Here is an 8,441-nt window from a genome sequence, read left to right as displayed (position 1 = left end):
CCCCATTCCAACCACCAATAAGTACTGACCCGTCTGATCTGTCTACCCCGTTATAATCGAATTCTCCCTCCCCCCTCGGTCCTAGTTTATATATTCCTCCAACCTCCCCATAAACCTCTCCCCCAGCACAGCAGACCCCCTTCCATTTAGGAGCAAACCATCTCTAGCATATAGGTTGCACCCCAATGAAAAGTCAGACCAATGCTCTAGAAACCCAAATCCTTTCCTCTTACACCAGGTCTTCAGCCATGCATTGAGTTCTCTAATCTCCCCCTGTCTTTCCTGAGTAGCGCATGGCACAGGTAATATTTCAGAGAATATCACCTTGGAGGTCCTTCCCTTCAACTTGCAGCCTAGTTCTTCAAATTGATTCTTAAGGAACCTCCACCATCCATGTATTCTGACATTGGTTCCAACATGGACCAAGACAGCTGGGTCATGCCCAGCCCCTCCCAGTAATTTATCAACCCCTTCCACCACATGCCGAACCCTGGCACCAGGGAGACAGCAAACCATTCGGTCGAGGCAATCCTGGCGACAAATTATTCTATCAGTCCTTCAGATTAAAGATTGTAAGCTCCAAGGATCAGGCCCTCCTATCCTTGTATTGAACTGTATTGTTGCTGTATTGTCTCCCGTTATATTGTAAAGTGCTGAGCAAACTGTTGGCGCCATATAAATCCTGTATAATAATAATAATAATAATAAAATATAAATCCTGTATAATAATAATATATAAATCCTGTATAATAATAATAATAATATATAAATCCTGTATAATAATTATAATAATAATATAAATCCTGTATAAAAATAATAAGAAGAAGAAGAAGAGGAAGAATAAGAATATATAAATCCTGTATAATAATAATAATTATAGAATCCTCTATTTCCACTGTCTAGGCCTTCCTGCACTTCCCTCACCACCCCTCCCAGATGGTCTGCCCTTCCGGCTGTTAGGGATAGCAGTGACCTCCAGGGCTGCCACCCCTGAGCTTGCCACCCCAACATCTTCACCCAACTTGGCAAATCTGTTTGGGTGCACAAACCCAGGGCCGGCCTTCCTTTTCTGTGAGCCCCTACCACTCCCTCTCGCTACAATAACCCATCTTCCTACCTGATAATCCTGATTAGCCCCTCCACCCTCCACATCAATCCCATTAGCTGCCTGCTTGGAGAGTAGTAGTAGATTATTACTATATTTAATAATAATAATAATAATAATAATAATAATAATAATTGTTGTTATATTCAACTTGTATTTATTATTATTATTATTATTATTATTATTATTATTATTATTATTAGTGGTAGTAGTAGTAATATGGTTCCCTACCAATACTTTCCCTATTATATAATAATAATAAGTAATAATTGGGGAATATTATTAGTAGGGAACTATATTACTACTACTACTACTACTACTAATAATAATAATATATAGAAAGAAATTATTGATGGGGAAATACTGTATATTTGTAGTAGTAATGTTTTATTATTATTTTTTTTTTATTAGATAATATACTACATGTTTTCCTCACACTGTGATGTGGTCATTTGATGTTCGCTATTGCCTTCTGTTTGCATCAGTAATAGAAAAGTATTCTGAAAACAAAAGATAATTCTCTTCTTTAAAACGTTCCCTTGGGCCGAGCCTTGGAATACATTCAAAGTTTGCACTCCTTAGTGAGCTCATTTAATTTGTGGATAGAACAAATACAAATGATGACATTAGTTACAATCCGATGAGTAATTATAGGTGTGGACATTAGAGATGACCATCTACACCAGTGGTTCTCAACCTTCCTAATGCCGCGACCCCTTAATACAGTTCCTCATGTTGTGGTGACCCCCAACCATAAAATTATTTTCGTTGCTACTTCATAACTGTAATTTGGTGTCAGTGGGAGGAATAGTGTCCCATCACTGATGTCAATGGGAGGAATAGTGCCCCATCATTGGTATCAGTGGGAGGAATAGTGCCCCATCATTGGTGTCAGTGGGAGGAATAGTGCCCCATCATTGGTATCAGTGGTAGGAATAGTGCCCCATCATTGGTGTCAGTGGGAGGAATAGTGCCCCATCATTGGTATCAGTGGGAGGAATTGTGCCCCATCATTGGTGTCAGTGGTAGGAATAGTGCCCCATCATTGGTGTCAGTGGTAGGAATAGTGCCCCATCATTGGTGTCAGGGGGAGGAATAGTGCCCCATCATTGGTGTCAGGGGGAGGAATAGTGCCCCATCATTGGTGTCAGTGGGAGGAATAGTGCCCCATCATTGGTGTCAGTGGGAGGAATAGTGCCCCATCATTGGTGTCAGTGGGGGGAATAGTGCCCCATCATTGGTGTCAGTGGGGGGAATAGTGCCTCATCATTGGTGTCAGTGGGGGGAATAGTGCCCCATCATTGGTGTCAGTGGGGGGAATAGTGCCCCATCACTGGTGTCAGTGGGAGGAATAGTGTCCCATCACTGATGTCAGTGGGAGGAAAAGTGCCCCATCACTGGTGTCAGTGGGAGGAATAGTGCCCCAACGTTGGTATCAGGGGGAGGAATAGTGCCCCAACGTTGGTGTCAGTGGGAGGAATAGTCCCCCATCACTGGTGTCAGTGGGAGGAATAGCACCCCCATCACTGGTGTCAGTGGGAGGAATAGTGCCCCATCGTTGGTATCAGTGGGAGGAATAGTGCCCCAACGTTGGTGTCAGTGGGAGGAATAGTGCCCCATCGTTGGTATCAGTGGGAGGAATAGCGCCCCCATCACTGGTGTCAGTGGGAGGAATAGTGCCCCATCGTTGGTGTCAGGGGGAGGAATAGTGCCCCATCGTTGGTGTCAGTGGGGGAGGAATAGTGCCCCATCGTTGGTGTCAGTGGGGGGAGGAATAGTGCCCCATCGTTGGTGTCAGTGGAGGGAATAGTGCCCCATCATAGGTGTCAGTGGGGGGAATAGTGCCCCATCGTTGGTGTCAGTGGGGGGAGGAATAGTGCCCCATCGTTGGTGTCAATGGGGGGAATAGTGCCCCATCATAGGTGTCAGTGGGGGAATAGTGCCCCATCATAGGTGTCAGTGGGGGGAATAGTGCCCCATCATTGGTGTCAGTTTAAGGAATAGTGCCCCATCATTGGTGTCAGAGGGAGGAATAGTGCCCCATCATTGGTGTCAGGGGGAGGAATAGCGCCCCCATCACTGGTGTCAGTGGGAGGAATAGTGCCCCATCGTTGGTATCAGTGGGAGGAATAGTGCCCCATCGTTGGTGTCAGTGGGGGAGGAATAGTGCCCATCGTTGGTGTCAGTGGGGGGAGGAATAGTGCCCCATCGTTGGTGTCAGTGGAGGGAATAGTGCCCCATCGTTGGTGTCAGTGGAGGGAATAGTGCCCCATCATAGGTGTCAGTGGGGGGAATAGTGCCCCATCGTTGGTGTCAGTGGGGGGAGGAATAGTGCCCCATCGTTGGTGTCAATGGGGGGAATAGTGCCCCATCATAGATGTCAGTGGGAGGAATAGTGCCCCGTCATTGGTGTCAGTGGAAGGAATAGTGCCCCGTCATTGGTGTCAGTGGGAGGAATAGTGCCCCATCGTTGGTATCAGGGGGAGGAATAGTGCCCCAACGTTGGTGTCAGTGGGAGGAATAGTGCCCCAACGTTGGTGTCAGTGGGGGGAGGAATAGTGCCCCATCGTTGGTGTCAGTGGGAGGAATAGTGCCCCATCATTGGTGTCAGTGGGAGGAATAGTGCCCCATCACTGGTGTCAGTGGGAGGAATAGTGTCCCATCACTGGTGTCAGTGGGAGGAATAGTGTCCCATCACTGATGTCAGTGGGAGGAAAAGTGTCCCATCACTGGTGTCAGTGGGAGGAAAAGTGCCCCAACATTGGTGTCAGTGGGAGGAAAAGCGCCCCCATCATTGGTATCAGTGGGAGGAATAGTGCCCCATCGTTGGTATCAGGGGGAGGAATAGTGCCCCAATGTTGGTGTCAGTGGGGGGAGGAATAGTGCCCCATCGTTGGTGTCAGTGGGGGGGGGAATAGTGCCCCATCGTTGGTGTCAGTGGGGGGAGGAATAGTGCTCCATTGTTGGTGTCAGTGGGGGGAGGAATAGTGCCCCATCGTTGGTGTCAGTGGGGGAGGAATAGTGCCCCATCGTTGGTGTCAGTGGAGGGAATAGTGCCCCATCGTTGGTGTCAGTGGGGGAGGAATAGTGCCCCATCGTTGGTGTCAGTGGGGGGAGGAATAGTGCCCCATCGTTGGTGTCAGTGGAGGGAATAGTGCCCCATCGTTGGTGTCAGTGGGGGAGGAATAGTGCCCCATCGTTGGTGTCAGTGGGGGGAGGAATATTGCCCCATCGTTGGTGTCAGTGGGGGGAATAGTGCCCCATCGTTGGCGTCAGTGGGGGGAGGAATATTGCCCCATCGTTGGTGTCAGTGGGGGGAGGAATGGTGCCCCATTGTTGGTGTCAATGGGGGGAATAGTGCCCCATCATAGGTGTCAGTGGGGGGAATAGTGCCCCATCATAGGTGTCAGTGGGGGGAATAGTGCCCCATCATTGGTGTCAGTGGAAGGAATAGTGCCCCATCATTGGTGTCAGGGGGAGGAATAGTGCCCCATCATTGGTGTCAGTGGGAGGAATAGTGCCCCATCATTGGTGTCAGTGGGGGGAATAGTGCCCCATCATTGGTGTCAGTGGGAGGAATAGTGCCCCATCACTGGTGTCAGTGGGAGGAATAGTGTCCCATCACTGATGTCAGTGGGAGGAAAAGTGTCCCATCACTGGTCTCAGTGGGAGGAAAAGTGCCCCAACATTGGTGTCAGTGGGAGGAATAGCGCCCCCATCACTGGTGTCAGTGGGAGGAATAGTGCCCCATCGTTGGTATCAGGGGGAGGAATAGTGCCCCAACGTTGGTGTCAGTGGAAGGAATAGTGCCCCAACATTGGTGTCAGTGGGGGGAGGAATAGTGCCCCATCGTTGGTGTCAGTGGGAGGAATAGTGCCCCATCATTGGTGTCAGTGGGAGGAATAGTGCCCCATCACTGGTGTCAGTGGGAGGAATAGTGTCCCATCACTGATGTCAGTGGGAGGAAAAGTGTCCCATCACTGGTGTCAGTGGGAGGAAAAGTGCCCCAACATTGGTGTCAGTGGGAGGAATAGCGCCCCCATCACTGGTGTCAGTGGGAGGAATAGTGCCCCATCATTGATATCAGGGGGAGGAATAGTGCCCCAACGTTGGTGTCAGTGGGGGGAGGAATAGTGCCCCATCATTGGTGTCAGTGGGGGGGGGGGAATAGTGCCCCATCGTTGGTGTCAGTGGGGGGAGGAATAGTGCCCCATCGTTGGTGTCAGTGGGGGGAGGAATAGTGCCCCATCGTTGGTGTCAGTGGGGGGAGGAATCGTGCCTCATCGTTGGTGTCAGTGGGGGGAGGAATAGTGCCCCATCGTTGGTGTCAGTGGGAGGAATAGTGCCCCATCATTGGTATTAGTGACACCAATGATTGGGCACTATTCCTCCCACTGACACCAATGATACTTACCTTGCTGACCCCTGCTCCAGCCTGGGCTCGCTCGCTCCCTCCCTCTCCCATGGTACAGACACTTACCGGTCAGCTGTCTTCCTTCTCCGGCAGCTCTCCTCCTCTTCACTCGCTCGATCTTCGCGGTGCCGCTCGGCTCCTCCTCTCCAAGCTCCACCTCCTCGCCGGTGATTGCCCGCCTGTGTGCCTCTCCTGAGCTACAGTTCCGGCGGCCAATCACCGGCGAGGATTGATCCCGGGGGTGTGTCCAGATGACAGGGGCGGCATGTCATCCCGCCCACACCTGGAGACGGATAGAGCAGCAGTGTCTCGGTTCCTAAGACCATCGGAAATATGTGTTTTCCGATGGTCTTAGGCGACCCCTGTGAAAGTGTCGTTCGACCCCCAGGTTGAGAACCACTGGATTAGATGAACTCAATAAAATGAAAAATTATATAGATCTTTAGCCACTTGACCTCTAGATGATTCCCCCCCCCCCCCCTTCCTGACCAGGCCTTTTTTGCAATATGGTGCTACATTAATTTAACTGACAATTGCGCGGTCATGCAACGCTGTACATAAAGAAAAGGTATGTCCTTTTTTTCCACAAATAGAGCTTTCTTTTGGTGGTATTTGATCACCTCTGTGTTTTTTACTTTTTGCGCTATAAACAGAAAAAGACAATGTTGAAAAAAAAATTGTATTTTGGGCTTTTTGCTGTTAAACATGTTCAGTAAAAAAAAAAATTAAAAATCAAATTTCTTCATAAATTTCGGCCAAAATGTATTCTGCTCCATGTCTTTGCTAAAAAAAATCCCAATACGTGTAAATTAATTGGTTTACATGACAGTTATAGCGTCTACAAATGGCGGTATAGATACTTTTTTTATACTAATAATGGCGGCGATCAGCGACTTATGGCGGCAATCAGCGACTTATGGCGGCAATCAGCGACATATAGTGGGACTGCAGGACTATTTTTTTATTTCTGCTATAAAACAAACCCAATAAAAACCTATTTTAAAAAATCAAATATTATTATTATTATTATTATTATACAGTATATATAATAATAATAATATTTGATTTTTTAAAATAGGTTTTTATTGGGTTTGTTTTATAGCAGAAATAATATAAAATATTTTAATAAATTTAGGCCAAAATGTATTCTGCTACATATTATTGGTAACAAAAATTCCCAAAAAGTGTATATTGAATAGTTTGTATCTACAAATGGCGGTATATATACTGGAATTTTTTTTAATATATAAACTAGTAATGGCGGCAATCAGCGACTTATAGCGGGACTGAGATATTGCGTTGGACATTTTTAAAGTAACTGACACTTTGTGAGAACCAGTGACACCAATACAGTGATCAGAGCTAAAAATACAGTTGGGTCCATATATATTGGGTCACAGGCACAATTGTAGTTTTTTTCAGGTATTTACCAAAACATATTCCAGCTGTAGTTGTAAAATGGATCTGGGCGGACAGTGCGCACTCTCGGGTGTAATTTGAGGGGATATACAGTCAGGTCCATAAATATTGGGACATGGACACAATTCTAACATTTTTGGCTCTATACACCACCACAATGGATTTGAAATGAAACAAACAAGATGTGCTTTAACTGCAGACTGTCAGCTTTAATTTGAGGGTATTTACATCCAAATCAGGTGAACGGTGTAGGAATTACAACAGTTTGCATATGTGCCTCCCACTTGTTAAGGGACCAAAAGTAATGGGACAATTGACTTCTCAGCTGTTCCATGGCCAGGTGTGTGTTATTCCCTCATTATCCCAATTACAATGAGCAGATAAAAGGTCCAGAGTTCATTTCAAGTGTGCTATTTGCATTTGGAATCTGTTGCTGTCAACTCTCAAGATGAGATCCAAAGAGCTGTCACTATCAGTGAAGCAAGCCATCATTAGGCTGAAAAAACAAAACAAACCCATCAGAGAGATAGCAAAAACATTAGACGTGGCCAAAACAACTGTTTGGAACATTCTTAAAAAGAAGGAACGCACCGGTGAGCTCAGCAACACCAAAAGACCCGGAAGACCACGGAAAACAACTGTGGTGGATGACCGAAGAATTCTTTCCCTGGTGAAGAAAACACCCTTCACAACAGTTGGCCAGATCAAGAACACTCTCCAGGAGGTAGGTGTATGTGTGTCAAAGTCAACAATCAAGAGAAGACTTCACCAGAGTGAATACAGAGGGTTCACCACAAGATGGAAACCATTGGTGAGCCTCAAAAACAGGAAGGCCAGATTAGAGTTTGCCAAACGACATCTAAAAAAGCCTTCACAGTTCTGGAACAACATCCTATGGACAGATGAGACCGAGATCAACTTGTACCAGAGTGATGGGAAGAGAAGAGTATGGAGAAGGAAAGGAACTGCTCATGATCCTAAGCATACCACCTCATCAGTGAAGCATGGTGGTGGTAGTGTCACGGCGTGGGCATGTATGGCTGCCAATGGAACTGGTTCTCTTGTATTTATTGATGATGTGACTGCTGACAAAAGCAGCCGGATGGATTCTGAAGTGTTTCGGGAATATTATCTGCTCATATTCAGCCAAATGCTTCACAACTCATTGGACGCTTCACAGTGCAGATGGACAATGACCCAAAGCAGACTGCAAAAGCAACCAAAGAGTTTTTTTAGGGAAAGAAGTGGAATGTTCTGCAATGGCCAAGTCCATCACCTGACCTGAATCCGATTGAGCATTTCACTTGCTGAAGACAAAACTGAAGGGAAAATGCCCCAAGAACAAGCAGGAACTGAAGACAGTTGCAGTAGAGGCCTGGCAGAGCATCACCAGGGATGAAACCCAGCGTCTGGTGATGTCTATGCGTTCCAGACTTCAGGCTGTAATTGACTGCAAAGGATTTGCAACCAAGTCAGGGGTGGACTGACCACTCATGGGGCCCC

This window comes from Staurois parvus, unplaced genomic scaffold (assembly GCF_062004578.1).
Source record: "Staurois parvus isolate SC_StPar_1 unplaced genomic scaffold, SC_StPar_1.0 ptg001882l, whole genome shotgun sequence".
Classification (NCBI taxonomy): Eukaryota; Metazoa; Chordata; class Amphibia; order Anura; family Ranidae; genus Staurois; species Staurois parvus.
The sequence above is the reverse complement of the archived record's forward strand: the minus strand, read 5'-3'. Positions refer to the sequence as shown.